We start from the raw sequence: 18,840 nt of genomic DNA, 5'->3' as shown, positions 1-18,840 counted from the left end.
GTAAATTTGATACTTCCTTCAAATCCTTTTTCCTTGGTAAGCAGATGCCAATCATCCAGCAGTCTCCATGCTGTGGTTATTTATTTTTGAAACAAATGGTCTGAAGCTGAATTGCCGCCTCTGTCACTAGGAAGTGAAACTATCAGAATTTGCAGAATGTTAACACAATTTGGATCTACCACAACTGACAAAATTCAGACTACATTTTTGATTGTATCATTTAATTTATAGGAAATACAACATAGTCCCAAATGCAATGCAAATGAAAGAAAATCTTGGAGGACAGGGCTAGGTGATCCAGAAAGGCATGTGGTTCCTCCTGAGAAGATGAAAACCACGTTCTTAAAAGCTCTGCATGTTACTTAACAGCGCCTAAGAGTTTTGCAGCATGTAGGGACTTGCCTAGAGCTGCTCCCGTCCAACATTTTAAACTGCTGAACCTGGAAAGAAGATGTATGCATGCTGTGTGCGCGTGTGTCTGCTAGGACTGTAGAGCAGGAAAAGTCACATACAATTCAGAGTAGAATAAGACAGCAGAATATAACACCAAGAAAAAACAGTGCTGTTCCGTGAACAGCAGAATTAATGAAGTTGATTGCTTTGTATCTGGGCTAATTGACTTCTTAATTGAATTGTACTGAAATGGCAATGTGAACTCATCTCTTATAAGACATCAGAGAACCCACAAGGCAGAGATGTTATGAACTCCACAACCACAAGAAAAGCTGGAGCTAGAGCACATGCAGTCTCGAGCACCAGCAATTCAATATGGGAGGATAACCCTGAGCAAGGATTGGATTTTCTTGCATTTAACAAGACACAAACTTTCTTCTGAACCTCTCTTGGAATGTCCTTAACCTCACTCTTGCCTGTAGATTTCCTGACATATAAGAAGGGCTTTACTTAGGTTGGTGTTTTTTCCTCTGAGGGGGCATTAACAGGGTTTTACTCCTCTGTACAGCTAATTATTTTGCAAAACCTGTCATGACCTCATATTTCTGAGAGCTTTGCTCTCAATTACAAGCTGGGCTGAACACAATCAATGGCTTCAGCAGTAATTATGAGGGCTGGAGAGTAACTACGCATATGAGGCATGAGGCAGAAGCCTCATTTCCTCTGGAGATGGATCTGAAACTTTGAAAGGCACAGCCAGAACTTAGGGAGAATTTCCTAGGAGGCATCACTATCAACCTTTGAAGTCTAATAGTTTTTCTTTGTGGCAGGACCCATGTGCAAAGCCCCAACATTGGCACAGAGAGCCCATCGTGTCCCCTGACAGCAGCTGCCTGTGCTCTGAGACGTGCTTTATCACCACCTTTATTACTGCACATACATCTCCTTGGACCATTTCTATCCCAATACTGCTGTGGAATCCTGTCACTGTTTGTGCAGTTCCACCCAAGCCCGTGTTTGCCCTTTTGGTTTATCCTTTGGTAAAAGAATGATATGGAGGCGGTTGGTGACACCGGTGTGCTTCAAGAGTTGGTCTGTTCCTGTTGAGTGTCCTGGGGCTTTCAGGAAAGCTCACAGCTTCCCTAGCCCTGACTGGAAACCATCGCGTGCTACTTGTAGCCTGGAGTTTCTTCTTTAGTAGGTTGTATTGGGAAACAATGGCACACTGATGTCATGTTTCTTTTTCTCCAGCATGTTTTTAATGTAAGTTGAAGAGTAATAGGTCTTCCAGGAGATAACTGTGCAGCCCTTGCTCTCTCTCCCATTTCTGGGATCATTCACACCACATTCACAATGCAAATTTATCCAGAAAGGGGATTGGGGCATTTCCAAAGGCCACACTGAAGCTCAACAGAAAAATGGGGCACAGTGCTCTGAAGAGAGGACAATCTGGTTAACTACTACCTTGGGTCAGGTCCAGGGAAAGCCCTGTTGGAACTACCCTTGGACGGTGTCAGTAACGAACTAGCAGAAATGAGGTGGGATTCTGTGACTCTTATAGTGTGAATGGAAAAGCTGTGTATAATGTGAAAATGGCATAAAATCAATTTACTAGCACTTAAAATCCCAGAGGAAAGCAGGAGCTGGGCTGCCAAGCTCAAGGGTCTTTGAAATGTAGTTCAAGGTTCTCCATGTTGAAACTCAGTGAAATCAACTGTGCCTGCAACCAATTCTTTCCTGTAGATTAGGAGAAATATTTTTCCTATTTTTCTGAGCTGTGCTACCCCATGCCTTTGTTCTGATAGTTCTGTGGCAAGGGCTATACCTGCTTCAGGCCTGCTAGATCAGCTGAAAGCATTAAATACCAAAACTCTCTCACCTGCCTCTAGTCACTCAGCTCATGGGATTGGTTATTTCTACTTCTGAAAGCTCTGCTTCTCATTTTCATGGCTCCCCTGGGCACAGATGCCCTCCTGGAGCTGGTTGCACATGGGCAGGCAGATGTTTTGGGGAAGGTCCATTGGTGGGATGAAGGGAGGAAGGTAAGGCATGCTCCTGACTGAGGAAAATACCAGGGCATCATTATGTGGTGATTCAGTCTCCTCTCCTAATCACCAAGCGAGGATCAGAGAGCCTCAAGGGGCTTCGCCCTCAGCCCTGTAGGTGCAAACTCCCTGCAGAGTGAGTAAACATTCTGTGTATCTCTAATCAGAGCCTAAGCGCGCGTCTAAATTTAACATCCAAATTGTGATCCTCCGTCAAAGGCATGCCCAAATCTGTTGGTTTGAAATGAAGGAGCAAACGTAGCACTGAAGTTCAAAGTATGTGTTTGTGTGGGGAGGCTGTGGAGTTGGGTGATTTTGGGGGATCAGTGCAGGGCATGGCTGCTCTGGCCAGCTGGGGTGAGTGGCTGAGGCATGGCCAGGGGGTCCTCCCGGGGGTCTCTGTGGTGTGCAGGCTGCAGTGTTTGTCGGCTTTACCGCAGAGAAGTGCTGCAGCCTGCCAGGAAGCAGGTGTGGCCACAGCCCCACCTTTGATCCCCTTCAAGAGGAGCGTTTAAAAGCCATAAAAACCCCAAACATAAAACAAAGAGCGTGTTGAGTGCACCAAGAGCAGCATTCCCCTCGCTGCTGGTGGTGGGGGCTTGGCCCAAAGTTTTGAGATCAGAAGATTGGAGAAAAAAAAAAATCATCATTTTGATGTGAAAATAAGGACAACTCTTCCCTTATTGCTCTTCTGCGAGCACGCATCCCAAACTCTCTTTCTTCCTCTTTCTTTCTTGCTTTTTTTTTCCCCCCTCCTATCTCCATTCTCTCTCCCTTTTTTTTTCCTTCACTACAAGAAATAGTGTCCCCCCTGGGATATAGGTACTGATCAAAATCATCCCTGAGCACATCACCATCTTTGTTGGAGGCTACAAACACAAGGAGCTGGGGGAGAGGGGGCAAGGGAGATGCAAATAATCAATGATGGGGCAGTCTAATGGTAGGTCTGAATTTCAGTGGTCACTGCGGAAAAGAGAGAGAGAGAGCAAAGGAACTAAATCAAATAAGGTGGTGAAAGGCTTTGGGAAAGTGGATGAGAGCTGGGACTGTCTCTTCCTGGCTTGGGTGGTAGCTGAGCAGAAGGGGTTCAGCTATAGTTGGGGCAATATCCTTACAGCCACCTGCCAAAAAGACTCAACCAGAAAGCACTCCCTGGGTTTTTAATGTTGGAAAGTCACAGGTTAAAAAGTACCCCCTTTTTTTTCACAGGTGTTGAGCCATGTCTGTGAGATGTTTTGATTCCCAGCACTGAAATAACCTGTGTACAGGCTGTGGGGGCTGTGCTGCTTGGTTAATATTGGCCGCCTCCGCTGCAGCAATGCTGATGGGATTAGATCCTTTTCCATTTGGTGCCTTGTTCAGTTTTGATGAGTTCCTCACCGGTTGCTTACAAAGCTGGGCCTGTGAGGTTTGAATTCTGTGGGGAGATGGGTATTTTTTGAACTTTTTTCTTGAACTTTGAAAAACAAACAAGCCCATCCCTTCCCAAGCCATGGCCCAGAGCCTTTCCCATGATCTCGGCAGCATTTCTCTGAACGGGATGCTGAATCTGGGCTGGTGCTGTGCTTGGAGATCCTGGTCCTACATTTGGTAGTGCAGTCTCTGCTTGGTTTTGGAGTAAACCAGAAGAAATACATCCTGGAGGTACAACACAAAGCCAGAAAACTAATGAAAAGAGCCCCTGAAGTGATGGTGTTTCCTTCCTCAATCTATCTCGGGGTTTTCCAGTGCCTGAGGATGGTTTTCAAAAGGTTGATGTTCGCTGGGCTGTGTTTTGCCCCAGTCTGCTCAGGGGCTGTGTTCGTGTGGGTACAGCTTCTCGCTGGACTTGCTGTTCCTTCCCCATCTCCGAATGGCTTGGATAGACCTTTGGAAATTGTTTGCAGATTGCTAGACAGCCTGGAGCACGGCGTCTGATTGTTTAAAATCTGTTGCATGTGCCTTTTACAGCTGAGGTCTGCCCTTGCTCAAGGTGACCTGTGAAACGCTGCTCTTGTCACAGAGCGAGTGGCAGCTCCTGGACCCTGCGCTGTGACGATTTCATGTTTCAGCTCTGTTCCTGGTGATAAAGCGGCTGTGTGCTGACAGGGTGGGCTGTATTGGGGGCTGCTCAGCCATAAAGCTGTGGAAAGCCATGGGATTAACGAGTGTCATGCTGGTGTGTGGAGCAGTGACTGTTGCTTGGACTACCTGCCATGGAGTCCCATGAGCCCCACAGAGATGCTCAGCACATTGTCTGCCAGCTGGGCCAGGTAGGTGCTTTAACTCTGGGGAACTTGCGTACCCTGGGGAGCTTGGACCTGCAGCCTCTAAGGGGTGTTGGAGGAACAGAGACACTCTTGAAGGAGTTTGGGGGAAGCCTGTGAATCACTGACCTGTGTGGGGCAATCTGGGCCCCAGGCTGGTGGACCCGTCATGGTGCTGGGACACACTTTTTCTCTAGTCAGGCTGTGTTGCTGCAGGGGTTGGTAAAAAAGCTTAATTCTGAGACAGTGCTGCCTTCCCTGGGTCTGGTCTGTCACAGTCAGCAGACCTGCGAGGGGGTCCCTCTAGGACCAGCATTTAGGGTGGCGGGACACTATCTGTGGAGCAGTGAAGGCAGATGTGCCATATGTGGGTTAGTTACACAGGAGAGAGCAGGGTGGCTGGGAAGTGTTTCCTTTGATGTCCACCTCCTCCATCTCCCATACAACTGAATATTTTTGCCACCTGTTTCACCACGCCAGCTGTTCGCAAGCTGGATGCTCAGATCCAGACTGGCACTAAAGGCACTTTCCTCCATGACATCTTACTGTGGCATCCCCCAGTCGGCTGCTAACCCTTTCTCCTCGGGCATCTCACCCATTACTCCATCCTTGCAGCTCTGTCTGTGCCCTCCTGCTCTACTTGCTGCCCTCGTTTGCTCCTCAGCCAGAGCAAGCAGGCACTACATGGTTTTGTCTCCAAGCCATCCTCTGTTCATGAGCAAGGCATCACCTTGTACATGAAGCTGACCTTTCCACCTGTGATATGCATTTCTGTTGAATGCTCTGTGAGGAATCCAAGGAGAGTCTGATTTTGTACTGCTGCCAACACCTAGTCTGGCTCAGATATGTCACATAGCTGAGGTTTCTCTGTCATTGTTGTAAGCCTCCAGGAGCTCGTCTGTTAGGCACAGGGGAACTTGAACAGTCTTGGACTCCCCATAGAGTTATAAAGGGTCAGTGATCTCTATCTATCTTGGCATTGCAACATCTTTCTAGAGCAGGAGTTAATCACGCAGCTCCAGAGCTGTGGAGTCCTCAGTAGGGGCTTGGGGTGGTTGGAGGAGGCCTGGGGGATGAGGGAACCTTGCAGAGCCAGCTGCCTTGCTCCTGTCCCAGAGAAAGCGTGACGTGAGGGAGGTTGACTTGCTTGTGCCAAAGGCGGGAGGAAGCATCCTTACGTGTTATTTGTAATTCTCTTCCTCTGCTCTCCCCTGAAAAGATCAGCTGCTTTTCCCTTCTCACTGCCCATGGTCCAGAAGCTGCCATTGCACAGATACAGGGCTGTGTTGGGGACTGGTGGCTGTCTCCTTGGCCAAAGACAGCAGCTGGGACACCCAGGAGACAGGGAGGAAACAGCAGATCCATCTCACTGGTGGCTGTGATGAGAATGGAGTACCTGTTATGTGTGCTAAGAAGGAACAGCCCTGGAGGCTGGAGATGGGCAGTGCCAGTGGGAAAGGGCTTGGTGGGGGCTGCTGCTGAGACTGTGCACCTCTCTCTCCAGGATTCAGCTCCCATGGAGGCTTTTAGTGCCCAGGGCCACATACCTCGGTCACTGCAAACTAGCTGGCCAAGCAGGTGTGCCGTGACCATCAGCACAGGCTGTGAGAGCCCACAAGGAACCCTGGGCTCTTTCTGGATTGCTTACTCCTGCCACAACTCATACTGAGCCTTTCACATTTTCCTCATGCTTGGGTTGCAAATTATCTTGCAGTGATAATCACTCCTCTGTCTGCATACTGCTGAGGGAAGCTGGTGTGTGGGACCACATTGTTAGTCCTCCCTGCTACCTTTAGGACCTACTGGCCAGTTTCAGCCAAATTTAACCAGATAGGTAAGGACTTAAAAGGAGTTAGGTTTGCACAAGCTTGTGAAAAGCAGCAGGAGAGAGGAGAGAAATCCAAATTAGGACTCTCATCTGGAAGAAAAGGCTCTAATGTGAGCCCAACCCGATTATTAGACATCAGAGAATCCACACAAGAGAGAGCGCCCCAGGCAACCAAGCTTCATGAATTCTGCTGCTCACAAAACAGCTGTTTATTTAGGTGCTGCAAAGCCTGTGAGATCCTTTCTGGGATCCCAGCACACAATTCCTATTTGACCCACCAAAGCTGTGAATCCAGACTGGACTCAGCTCCCACCCCAGCCGGGAGAGAGGAGCAGCTCAGGCTGCCTCACCTGAGCGCTGGTAGACCTCTGATGCCCTTTCCGTGATTCCCTGTGGGGAACATACATGTTATCCTGTGATGGTAAAATTTGTTGGGAAGGAGTCCAAGAGCATCTTGGCATGAAGATCTGGGCAAGGGACCACGTGCCCTGCTGGATGCAGGTGAGGAGCCCCGGCACTCAGCAGGACCTGGAACCACTTGCTTCGCTCTGCTCCGCAGCACAACCCTGGCCACCGTGCCTCCTCCCTCACCTTCTTCTCTCCTATCAGGCAATTCTTATTCACCGCAGTCCTGTCTCTGCACTGATATGAAGATCTTCTCATTCCCCTGCCCAGCACCCTGCTGGTCTTTCCCTTCTGGTGCCTGAAGGTGAGCATGGGGAGCAGGTTTCTGCTCTGCCTGCAGCCTCCTTCACTCCATTGCCATCTGTCTGCCTTGCACTGCTGCTTCCTAACCCTCTCTCACATTCGGAGGCAGTGTAAGGACACAGAGGACAGAGAATGAATGAGATGATCAGGGCATGATCCTCCCTTGTCAAAGGATGGCTGGCCAGGATGCCAGTAGCTGTGCCACAGAAAGTCCCTGCAGCATTTATTGAATGCAAAGAGATACCTGCAAGCTGATAGAAAACCTTCAGCTCCCAGACCCGCCTGCCCTCGGGAAACCAGCCCTCCAGCAGCCCACCTCCTCTGCTGTACCCACAGTGCCACACAAGCTAATGCAAAGCCAGCCCCTGGCCTGGGGAGCTCAGGATTTCACCAGAGAAAAGATTAACCCCTGGGACAGGCATGTTTGCACAGGCTGGTCTCATTGCCACAGCGTGTCCTTGTCAGGGCGCTACCTCCCGCTCTGGACCGTCTGCTGGAAACACATTTCTGAAAGCTCTCACCATTGCAATGCCTCTGCAGAGCAGGCAGCTGTGTGCGGACACTGCTCACAGCGTCTGTGACAACCAGACACCAGACTGGGCATGCAATGTCCCTGTCAACCTGAGCCATGCAGAGTGTCTATTCATGGCATCACCAACCCATCCCGGGCTGCCTGAGTCACAGCATCTAGCCAAGGTACAACCTGGTCAGTCCAAGGTAGTCCCACAACAGAAGAACATCAAGGCAGCAACGCTTGGCCATCTCCCTATAATCTTTTCTCCACAAACGGCCAGTTTTGATTGCTTATAAGAAACAAGGCATGTGTAATGTGCTCCTTCTCCCACTTTCCAGCATCAGTGCAAATATGTGGTTGTTCTTGGGCTGTTGTGTTTAATAACTTCCACTGGAATGGAAGTTTGATCCCAAATGGATCAAAACCTTGTTTGAAGCCAAGTACACTTTTGGCCTCTGCAGTATCCTCTGGCAATGTGTTACAGAATTTAATTATGCCCTATGTGTGGAAAAAAAAACCCACTTCTTTTAGTTTTTTTTGAACCTGCTGCTTGTTCATTTCTGAGCTACAAACCTTCCTAGCAGCCCTTGCAGCCTGCCCCTCCCCAGAGCTCCTTCTTCCAAGAATTGGGAAAGTTTCTCTGCTAATAGACCCATACCTGCCCCATTGCCAAGGAAAAAGTGTGGTTGGGAGAACAAATTGCTTGCTCAGCAAATCAGCTTGCTAATAGACAATGGAGCATCAGTACTGCTAACCCACTTTAAAAAAAAATGCAGAGGGTATTTAATCCTCTTATGGCTGTGCATTATATAGAAGAAAGGCCACTACTGCTCAAGGTGCAGCTGCACTCGCACAATCCACATGTGGCAAAAAACAAAGTGAGGTGCGCGGAGCAGGGAATGCCATTTCTGTAGCATGGAGGTAGATGGAACGATTCTCTAGCATTTGCCTTGGAGCAGTTGGCAGGAGCGTAGGATGCAAAATGCATTAGTTTCTAACAGATGTTTGATTCCAGGTGTTACGCCTCCTTTGAACTCTCCCTTCGTACATGAATGATGCTTGTTTGTTTGGAGGCCTGGGAGACACGCTGGTTTCTGAGAGCATTAAGATTTGAAATACATTCATGGTGCAAGTTGTAGCTAAGAGAAAGGCTCAGGAGAGGAGCAGATCCTGCTGCGCTCTCCCCTCCGTGGGCAGGGTGGCTGGGCTCAGATTTGCAGAGTTACAGAGCATGCTAGAGCACAAAAAGCAGATGGGGAGAAGCAGAGACTGAAACCCCTGGTTGGGTTAGAAACCTCTTGCCCACTTGGTCCCTCAGGAACCCCAGCCACTTATCAGACAGGCGGATGTCCCTGAACTGTTCCTGATAAGGTGAGGTGCACTGCATATTAGGAGATGATAAGGGTGTACAATACCAAGCCTGGTCATTTTGCCTCCCCGAATACCGAGACAGCCCAGCCTCAGGAGCCCGATACAAACTGTTTGCTTTCCGTCCCGAGGCTCCGATAACCTCCCAGGTCTCTCTAGCTGACAGCCTGGAGAACTGTAGCAGCTCTGTATACCCGCTTTTTGCTCCCCCAAGTGCCGGGGGGACGATGCAGCAGGGTCCGTGCCCTCCTGCCTGGTTCCATGGCACCTTGGGCGAAGCGCAGCCCTGCCTGGCCAGCTAAGCCTGCCCAGCTCTGGCCACCGCACCACCGGAGTTCCTGCAGGAAACTCTCAGCCCTTTGCAGCACCATACCCAAGTGAGCACCAGATTTTTTTGGAAGAGTTTTGTCTGAAGCAACTCCTGTCGTGTGACAGCTGATCTTTGCCCCTCTGGGGTGTTGCATACCACCAAGTCTGCTTTTAATTTCCCCGGGAGGCTGATTAGCTGATAACTGCTGTTTGGAAGGGCCTGGTTTGCTCCAAGTGCCTGGTTTGCTCTAAGTGCCCAGGGCTTCCTCCCTGTATTTTCACCTCTTTTTCTCAGTGCTGCACACGTACATGGGAAATAGTTCCAGCTTGCCCTGAACTGGGACAGGGTTTGCTCTGGGATTTCATTCTATTTTGCCATCAGGCACCTGATAGTGAACAAAACTCCACTGATGCAAACATGCACACGTTTACATGTGTGCTCCCATGTGAAGCAGGCACAGTGGCTCTCGCTTCAGCTCCCCAGCTCTGCTCCTGTCGTAAATGGTACCTGGGCATGCAGGAGCTCTTGCCTGGCTGTACAGGGAGGCTGGGCTGGGGTGCCCAAGGCCGAGTTTGAGGTGACAATGGAAGTGACTTAATGGGGAACATGCAGGCAAAGCTTGGAGCGGTACCGCCTCAGCCCGATTGGTGAGGTTGTATGCGGCTGACAACTGAGCCTACAGCTGGACGCCATCACTGCGTCTGCTGCAACCCATCCATTTACCCCAGCACAAGCGTGCTCTCTGTAGAAATCCTGCCCCGCACAGACACCTGGAGCGCTTCTCTGTTCAGTCCCTCCTCGCCGGCCTTGCTCAGCAGCGTGGCTTTTGTCTTTGCTACCCAGAGCCCACCTGCTTGCACTGGCTGCAGGGTGCTAAAGTTTCCCAGCTAAAACCAGAAGCAAAATCCGCGCACACACAGCTGAAGCTTTGCCTGGCTCCTTCCATATCTCACCAAACTAAGGCTGCCAGAAGGGAGGAAAAGATGAAAGGCTCTCCCTTTGCATCCCGAATCCCTGTTTTTAGGATAAGGCCATTTCCACCAAAAGTTACTCACATGCAAAAGCAGTTCCATGACTAAATCTCTGCATCCTCCATGCCTTCCTCCATCCATGCTGCATAGACTGCTCCCTGAGTCATTTCAACTTCCCACACCGCCAAGCAGCATGCCTTACCTGTTGCAACAGGAGAGAGATCTGTCCTGAAGTTTACTGCCTCTCTGCTCTCACCGCTGAAAATCCTCTCCTCCAGCAGCACCTTGCTGGCTGCCGGGGGTCCATGGTGCTTGCAAATCAGAGGAGAGGGCTCGGAGAAATTCCTGCAAGAAGGGATTTTGCTGGCTGGAACTCCGGCAGCACAGGTTGAAAGCAGCAAGGGAGAAAGTTGCAGGAGGTGGAACTCCCTTGCAGAAGAGCCAGCCCTTCCGTGACGGACTGGAGGAGGAGGAGAGGCATCGCCTGCTCCCTCGCTGGAGAAGTGAACGTGTGTGTGTGTGTGTATGTCAGAGCTGGGCAAGGACCCAAGCCTTAGAGCCAAATAATTGCAGCGCTTTTTACTGTTAGATTAACTAGTATTGCCATGAAACCCAGGTCCTCAACTGCAAGGGAGGAGGGGGAGAAATATCTCAGGTAAATCCCTCAAAGCCCAAACACTGTTTTTCACGAGCTGCCAGGTGGGTGTTGCAAGGAGAGATGGGGAGAAGGAGGTGGGGGAAACCTGAATCTGCCCTCGGAGCAGCTGCGTGCAGAGAGGCACTTTGAAGGTTGTTGTTGTTTGTGTTGGGGGAGCCCCCAGAAACCCCAGCTACTGCCAACAAGCCCTGGGGTGCTCGGTGCTGTACAGGCAGAGGATGAAAAGGTGGTCCCTGTCCTGAAAAAGGCAGGAGGCAGAGAAAAGAGAGGGAGGCAGCAAGGAGAGGTGGCAGCACAGGGACACCAAAGGTTGTGCTGGAGCTTTGGGAGGGTTTTCTTGGAAAAGAGTGAGCAGGAAAGTTGGGGCTGTTGCATCCCAGCTCTGGGGGTGTTGTTCAGGGCTGGACTGAGGGGAAGGGACACAGACCCTTCTGTGGGTGCTCCCTGTCACATTGGCTACAGCACGGGCAGTGCAGGGGTCCAGCTTCAGCTCTCCCTGTCCCAGTCCCTTCCCCCTCCCCTCCTCCTTTTACCCCCAACACTCAGAAAATATTAATGTACTTCCTTTAGCAGGGGTTTGAACAGACACAGAGGTAGGTCTTAATGCCAGAAATCAATGTTCAGGTGTATGCTAAATTTCCCCCCCCCATGGGTGATTTCTGCAGAGGAAGTGACCAGAAAACTTTCTGTACAGTTTTAGGAAAACAAAACCAACTAAAGAATATGAAAACCGGACAATTTTGACTCCAAATGGTATGAATAGGTGCCTAACCGCTCCTCTTGAGGCTCTGTGCAGGAGACAGGGCAGAGACAGACCCCATTAGCATCCCATTGGAGGAGTGGTTGGTCCAGACTTGCACCTTACCAGCAAATCTCCCAGGACAGCACATTATGAATCCTCCAGCCACACATACAGCTTCAATTCAAAGTTGTCTCAAACTCGACACTGTTGAATTAAACCATGGGAAACCAATCCATGGGAAAATCCATGTAATTTCATGGTGCAGATCCAAAATGATGTGAAGAAGTTGACCTGTGATATGTTGGACTTTTTGGGGCTGCCAGTGGAGGCGAGTGAGAGCAATCTGGTAAATTCACTAGAAAATGCAGTTTTGAAGGAGTCAAAATTGTTCAGCATTTTAGGCTAAATCTAGTGAACTGTTTGGACTGAGAATGAGAGGCGAAATCTGCACAGCATGGTGAGACTAAATGATCTTCTTGGGGTCACCCTGGGACAGCGCTGGGTTGGAAACTGATTTGTTAGCTTTTGTGCTACAAATGTTAATGTTGAGTGCTCTCCTCACAGCATCCACTTGGAAAATGATTTCAAGCTCATCATGGCCTTTCAAAAATAGTTTGAACTGAGAAGAGGGCTTAAATCCAGTTGGATTTACATGTGCAGCTTGTCCATTTTTCCATTTAGTCAGATGACTTGTAGGAGAATTTGCATGGAAGTTTTCAACAATATAAAAGTGATAGTGGAAGTAATAGTGCCTTAAAGTTGAGAATCATCTCCTCTTTAAGATGTTTCATGAGGGGAGGCCAGGTGGTCAGTAATGGCATTGGGAGGCACATTTGGGAGGAATTAAAGGAAGATTTCCTTCATGCAGCTGCATCTTGCAGCCATGAAGGCAAGAAAATCAGGTATTGGTGGCTGGATTTCAGTGGGGCTGACGCAGGGCTCAGAACAATACTTGTATTATATTTAGACATACCAAGGTGCAAGTGAGCAAACCTCTGGCTCCAGGGCATCAGCTGATTGCTACAAGAATCAGCATTTCCCTGTGTTCGGAGCCTTTCACAACTGGCCAGGTGCCTTGATCCTTTTGCCTGCATCTGGAGACATTAGACTTGGGGACTTGGTCTCATCTAGTGTAGCAAGGTATGAACTTTCAGCTAGCAAGGCTAGCAGTGCTGATCTTCAGCAAAGCTGGAGACTATCATGCCACCCACAAGACAGCTCTGCTTTTTGCACTGTCCCATTGCTCTTTCAGGTGGTCGAAGAGTCCCTTTTCTTTGCTGCGCTTTGTTGATAAAATGCTGTTTGGGGAAGCTGGTGCTCATGGAGGAGACTCTGCAGAAAGGCTGGGTGTAAGATAGGGGTGGTTATTACTTGATCACTTTACAAAACATGTACAAGTGCTCAGTGAGTGTAAAAGCTGCTAACAACGCCACCTCATTGCCAGCAGATTGGTGACACGGGGTCTTCCTTTCCACTGTGGTGGCAGAGCATGGTACCAGTCTCGTTGGCTGGCGAGAGCTGCAGGGGACTTAGTTTCAGTTCTCAGAGAAGTTTTTGCTCCCTGGTTTTGGAGCAGAGAAACACTATATTAGCTGAACAGGTGTAGTTGGGAAAAAAAAAAAAATAGACAAGGTTTTTGGTGACACAAGCGAGGGAGGGCTTGATTGTCCAAAAGCCTGTCTGTTTTTCTAAATGTACCAGAAGATTTAATAGAAATATTGTCTTTCCTAGTTAAATCACAGCATCGGGGTGCAGAGCACTCCAGCTATGGAGGAGACACCCCCAAATCCTCAGATGATAGTTGACTAGAACACTGAGATGGATCTTGCCTTCCATACAAAGGTGAACATGGGCTCTTAGAGCCCATTTGGACTGACTACTATCCCAGTGATCCAGGAAGGGAAAGAAGCACAGGAGAACTTTTCATGAGGTCCAGCTGTTAATTTTCTGTCAGTGATGGAGGAGAGCCTGGGACTGTCTGTCTCTGCCTTCTCAGCTCTCCTACTCCACTTAAAGTCAGGCTGGGTTTGGAAGAAAAGTGTAATGTTTGTCCTGAGGAACAGCTCCTGCTCCTGCAGAAAGGGGTGGGTTGCAGAATTACCTCTGGTTACAAGCAGAGAGGATTGGCCTGGCTGGTGGAGCTGTGTCAGAAGGAAAGAAAGAAGTAGGATGGAGTCGTGCATGATGCCTGGCTTTGCCTTGAGCGCTGCTTTACACCGCTCAGACCGTTAATCAAACAAGCCAACAAAAGCTCCATAAACTGATGTCCACATTTCATGCCACCATGTCCTGCTGCTGGGATATCACCCCATCAGATGCAATGAGCCCTTTCCCAGGGCACAGGGCATGTCAGAGCTCCATCACTTGGCTGACAAGGACGCTCCTTTGGGCAGAGATTTCATTTCCTGGCTCCGCCCAAGATCTCCATTTGATAAAGCCAAGACTGTTCTGCTGTGGGTTAGCTGCATGCAAAGAGTTTTGCAGAGAAGGAGCATGTTCGGGCTAGGGTAGGGAAACCACCATGAGCCTCTCTGGACCGACAAGAAACACTTATAGGGGCCTCACTGCCAATGGCTATAGCTACTGACTGCCCTGGGGATCAGATCTGCCTGCCTCCTGAACACATGCCTGCAGGCCCATCTTCCATCTCACCCTTCTAAACACGTGCCCTTTCTGGCCAACACTCGCAACTGGTCCTGCCAGAGCATTGCCTCCATGGAGCTGGAGGTCAGGGCAGTGTTGTTGAGATGTGACACTGGGGTGTTTCTCCAAACCCTCCTGCCCTCAGAAGCAGACGTGATGGTGCAACCCCCTTTATCATCCATGCTGAGGGCTTGACACTCTTTAAGTGAGCTGGCCCGGTGAGGACTGAAATGCTCCAGCTGTTGGGGTGAGGGTGAGCAGCTCCCCGCATTGTGCGCACTTCCAAAGCAGTCCCAGCTCCTGTTGCTCTGCCACAGTACCTGACCTGATTTATCAGGCTACCTCAAAATCTACAGCAAATGCCTGCTCACTAGTGTGCTGGGATCTGACGGGCCCCGAGGCAGAGCGGAGACAGAGAGTTACCTCCCACAGGAAAAACAACTTCTGTTTCCCCTTTGCAAAGGGAGAGCTGGTCTGTGGATCTGGCCTTTGAGCCACAGCATCTGCCGTGCTGAAATGCTCTGTGGGTATGTTTGCACGGGACCGTGCAGGGACTTGCAAGGGAAGGGGCAATTATTTGCCTGGAACAAGAGCAGCATTTTCCCCAACAAGCGTGAGCGTGTGTGCTGGGGGAGGGGAGGATCCAGCCTTGCACAGGGATCGGCTCCCTGTGCTTGTGTGTGTGCTGCAACCTCATTGACCGCTGTTGATAATAACCCTCCATGAAGCTGCTCTGATGAGTCAGGATTGTTCCTGTGCAGCTACAAACCACTGTGCAGCTCCCAGCCAGGCAGAGCAGGCAGGGGAGAGAGGTGGGTGCTGTCTGTGGAGAGGGAGAGACAGGTGGCATCTCTCTCATCTTCTTGAAGCCTCCTAAGGGGCACAGGGTGGTACATCTTTCCCTTTGCAGTGGACCCTCTGGGTGGTAACCAAAGGCCCTGAACTGCATCTCTATGTGCAAACTTGATTCTCACTCTGAGACAAACCCATTGTACCCAACACAAATTTGAAATGGAAATTCCTTAGAGCAGGTCCAGATTATCCTGGCCTGAGGTCCAAGAGGAGTCTGTTGATGGGTGGGTTTGACTCAGGCCACCCATCATACTTAGTTTTGGGGGCAGAGGCTGGTGCAATGCAAACCCAGCATCCAGTGCAGGCTCCACTAAGACATCTTTGGCTTTTGAGGCTGAATGCTGGTCTCCATGCCTGAGAGACCAAGGGTTGGACTCGATGATCTCTGAGGTCTTTTCCAACCCAGTCGATTCTGTGATTCTGTGTGGTTCTGTCTCTATTATGGGAAACCTTGGGAAAAGGAACTTCTTTAACATCTGAGTAGTCCCTCTCCTTACAAGCAGAGGAGGGCATCACCACAGAGCTCATGCTGGAATTGTGTCCCTCACTCTCTATGGTGTTGCTCAAGGCTGTTGTGTGGAACAGATCAAACACAAGGGATTGCTAAGAGTGAAGGACAGGAGGTTGTTTGCAGTGTTGGATTGGAATCTGTTCAGGCCCTTTGTGGGGTCATAACCACTGCTGTGCCATGCTCCCCTTGTTGGCTGCCCCACCAAGGACGATGCACTCTGGTTCCTACAGGGCACTGCCAACAGATCCCTTGCCCCTTTAAAAGAGATGAAGTCATCTGCCTCCAAAGCCATCTGGCACCAGGACAGAGTCAGAAGCTCAGCACAACAGAAGGCTGGGATGCCAGCCCACAGAGGGGATGTCATCGCTCTACAGACAGATGGGACCCTGATGGGATGGGGCGAGATGCTGTGCAAGACCCCAGGAGAAGGTTTGGTGTTGCAGGGAACACAACGAAGACCTTCTGGCAGAGAGTACTGGGATGTGCCACAGGCCCGCTTTCATCATCCGTGCCGAGTAGAGACCCATCGAGAGGCGGGAGCTGAGCACCGTCCTCCTGGGAGGGCATGGGCTGGATCACAGCTCTCGTCATGGGATGAGCTAGCGAGTCAGCGTGTCTTCTCCTCCCCCTCCATCCATCTGCGCTGAGCGGGCATTAGCTCATCTGAAGCCAATCGGTCTCCACCACGTGCCGGATGGCTGATGTCATTGTTGGCTGGGGCAGTGGTGACTGAATCCGGAGCAGCGTGTGACTGCAGACTCCGCAGGGTGGCCATCGGGGCAGCACAGGGAGAGGAGCCACCATGTCCCTGCAAGGCTCAGGGAAGTGACCTCAAGCAAAACTGCCCACCAGACCTGAGTGGGTGGTTTAATCAGAACGTGCCGGGGGATGAGGCAAAGTCCTTGCCGGTGTGCCCAAGGAACAGCCTCTCGGTTCCAGCTCTGGCAGGAGGTTTCTCTCTCAAGTTCTGAGATGGTATCACAGGTCTCACATTCCCTGTGCCCCCATGGTCAGTACTTTATGCGTCACAGACTCCTTAACCCTCCTAACTTAATTAGTTAAGGAGCTGGTGCTCTTCACAAGACTTCACTGTGTGGATAACATCCACCAGGAATGTCCTGGGCCACCATAAGTCTTTCTGAAGCTCCTACACTGAAGCCTCTTCTCCCCACTACACACTGCAAGGCATGGTGGCTTCCAGCCAAGGCAGGGCCCCATCAGGTGCCTCTCTGTGGCTCTGTTGCTCTGTGGATGGATTAAGGCAGATGTCCCTTTCCATTGTCCTTGCTGAAAACCTAAGCTTCAGCTTGGTGTTTGTGCAGGAGAAAGAGGCTGGCGGAAGTGACGGTGAAGAAGGAGGTGAGGGGGCTAGAGAATATGGGAAATAGTCAAGTCTGTACTGGGGTGTGGGGAAGGAGGACAGTGAATTGGTAGAGCAAGGATGAGACGTTAAATTACAAGCCCATAAGTTTGAGTGTCTGTCCAGGGGGAGTGAGCTGTTCCCAGCAGATGCTTCTCTCCCTTCACCGGCTGCACACCAGTAGCTCACGCCAGATGGTTAACTTTTAGTCCAGTGCGCTGGATCCCGTGTTGGGGATTGCACTGGCACTGGTAGATCAGGCGGGGCAGAGCAGGGCACTACCCGCTCTCTTGCTTCACTCCAAAGTCTCTGTTTTGCCCAGCTCAAGCAGAAACCCTTTCAAAGTGGAGGTGACTTCTCAAGTGGGGAAATAACTTGTGCTTGTTTTGGTCTGGCCTGAAAAATCCTGGATCACCATCTCTTCCACCTAGGAAAGACAACTCCTCTCCTGCTTTTTCTTGCTTTGGGAAGAAAAAAATCTATTCTACTCCAGCCCAAATCCCTTGTACCTTTTTCTCTTTTGGCATAGCAGTCTGTTGATGTTAATCAGTTACCTGAAGCCCAGATTTTCCTGCACTCCTTTCAGATCCTCACTGTCTACCCATTCTCCTTTGGCTCAGTGCTGAGACCTGATGCCTAGTCCTGCCTGCTGGAGAAGCCGGCCTGGAACTTCCTTGCTCCAAGGGCATTATAAAGAGGCACCATTGTGCAATGGAACCTTGTACCAGGAATACAATCCACTTGATGATTATCTTGATACTATGCTCACTGAACCAGAGGAGCCTGAGCCAAAAGAGAAATTTAGAGCTAAACAGCTCTTGTTTACAGGAAGCCAGAGCACAGTGTCTGGGCTTGTACCAGTGTGGCAGGAGATGTTGCTATTGTCTCAGACTGCAAAATATTGATGGATGGTGTGTCCCTGAGATTTCCCAGGGACATAATAGGAGCAATTTCCCTCATTTCTGAAGGATCTTGCACAGCAGCCCAAGGGGAAAAGCACTTGTTTTGCCTGAACTGCACGATCAAGCAAGGGTCATCAGTTTTATTGACTGTTAGGTTTGGCCATGGTCACTGCAGGCTTTTCAACCTATGCAGCACACTTTGTGTGTTGGTGTGGAGAATGTATGGGTTTCAGTCATGTTCTAAATGGCATTAGCCACCAATGGACACAGTACCAGTAGCCCAAATCTCTGTGAATTTCTACTACAGAACAATTCCACGGTCTAAACTTCTACTGATTTCTCATAGGGTATCAAAGGAGAGGAGATAAAGTTCTCTCCCAAAAGTGAAGCTGCTTTTCTGGGGTTATTATTACCTTCCTCTGGGTTTACAAAACCGTGGTCCTACAGGCAAAAAGCTGGTGGACTGCTGTGCAGAAATGGGTATAGAACCTTCTCTACAAGGCTTGTCCTGCTCTGGGACAAGGCAACAACCAACAGAGAGAGAAAATCAGAATGGCTGATTGCTATCCAGATGTGGGGGAGGGCTTGTCCACATCTGGCAGGGAGTGTTTTGCAATGGGAACAGCTTTCCTCTGCCCTTGGCGCACAGCTGGGGGTGGCTGTTGCACCCACAAACAGGATGGTCCAGTTCCCATGGAGGTAGGAGATCTGTTTGGCCAGTTTGATGAGTCAGAAAACACTTAGCAAGATCTTTTTGTGTCAGGAAATGCATTTTGATGGAAACAGGAA

The 18,840-nt window shown here is 50.0% G+C and overlaps 1 protein-coding gene across 1 annotated transcript in view; it reads right to left on the bottom strand.

Annotated features, from left to right (window-relative positions):
• Positions 1-10,911, bottom strand: part of FAT2 (FAT atypical cadherin 2) — a 57,358-nt gene extending 46,447 nt beyond the window's left edge. Inside the window, exon 1 of the mRNA XM_005503378.3 lies at positions 10,586-10,911. The gene's annotated coding sequence lies outside the window, so the exon portion shown is untranslated. The remainder of the gene's footprint in view (positions 1-10,585) is intronic.
• Between the last annotated feature and the right edge of the window lie 7,929 nt (positions 10,912-18,840).

Source organism: Columba livia, chromosome 14 (assembly GCF_036013475.1).
Source record: "Columba livia isolate bColLiv1 breed racing homer chromosome 14, bColLiv1.pat.W.v2, whole genome shotgun sequence".
Taxonomy (NCBI): domain Eukaryota; kingdom Metazoa; phylum Chordata; class Aves; order Columbiformes; family Columbidae; genus Columba; species Columba livia.
Note: the sequence above shows the minus strand (reverse complement) of the source record. Positions and strands in the feature narration are given on the sequence as shown.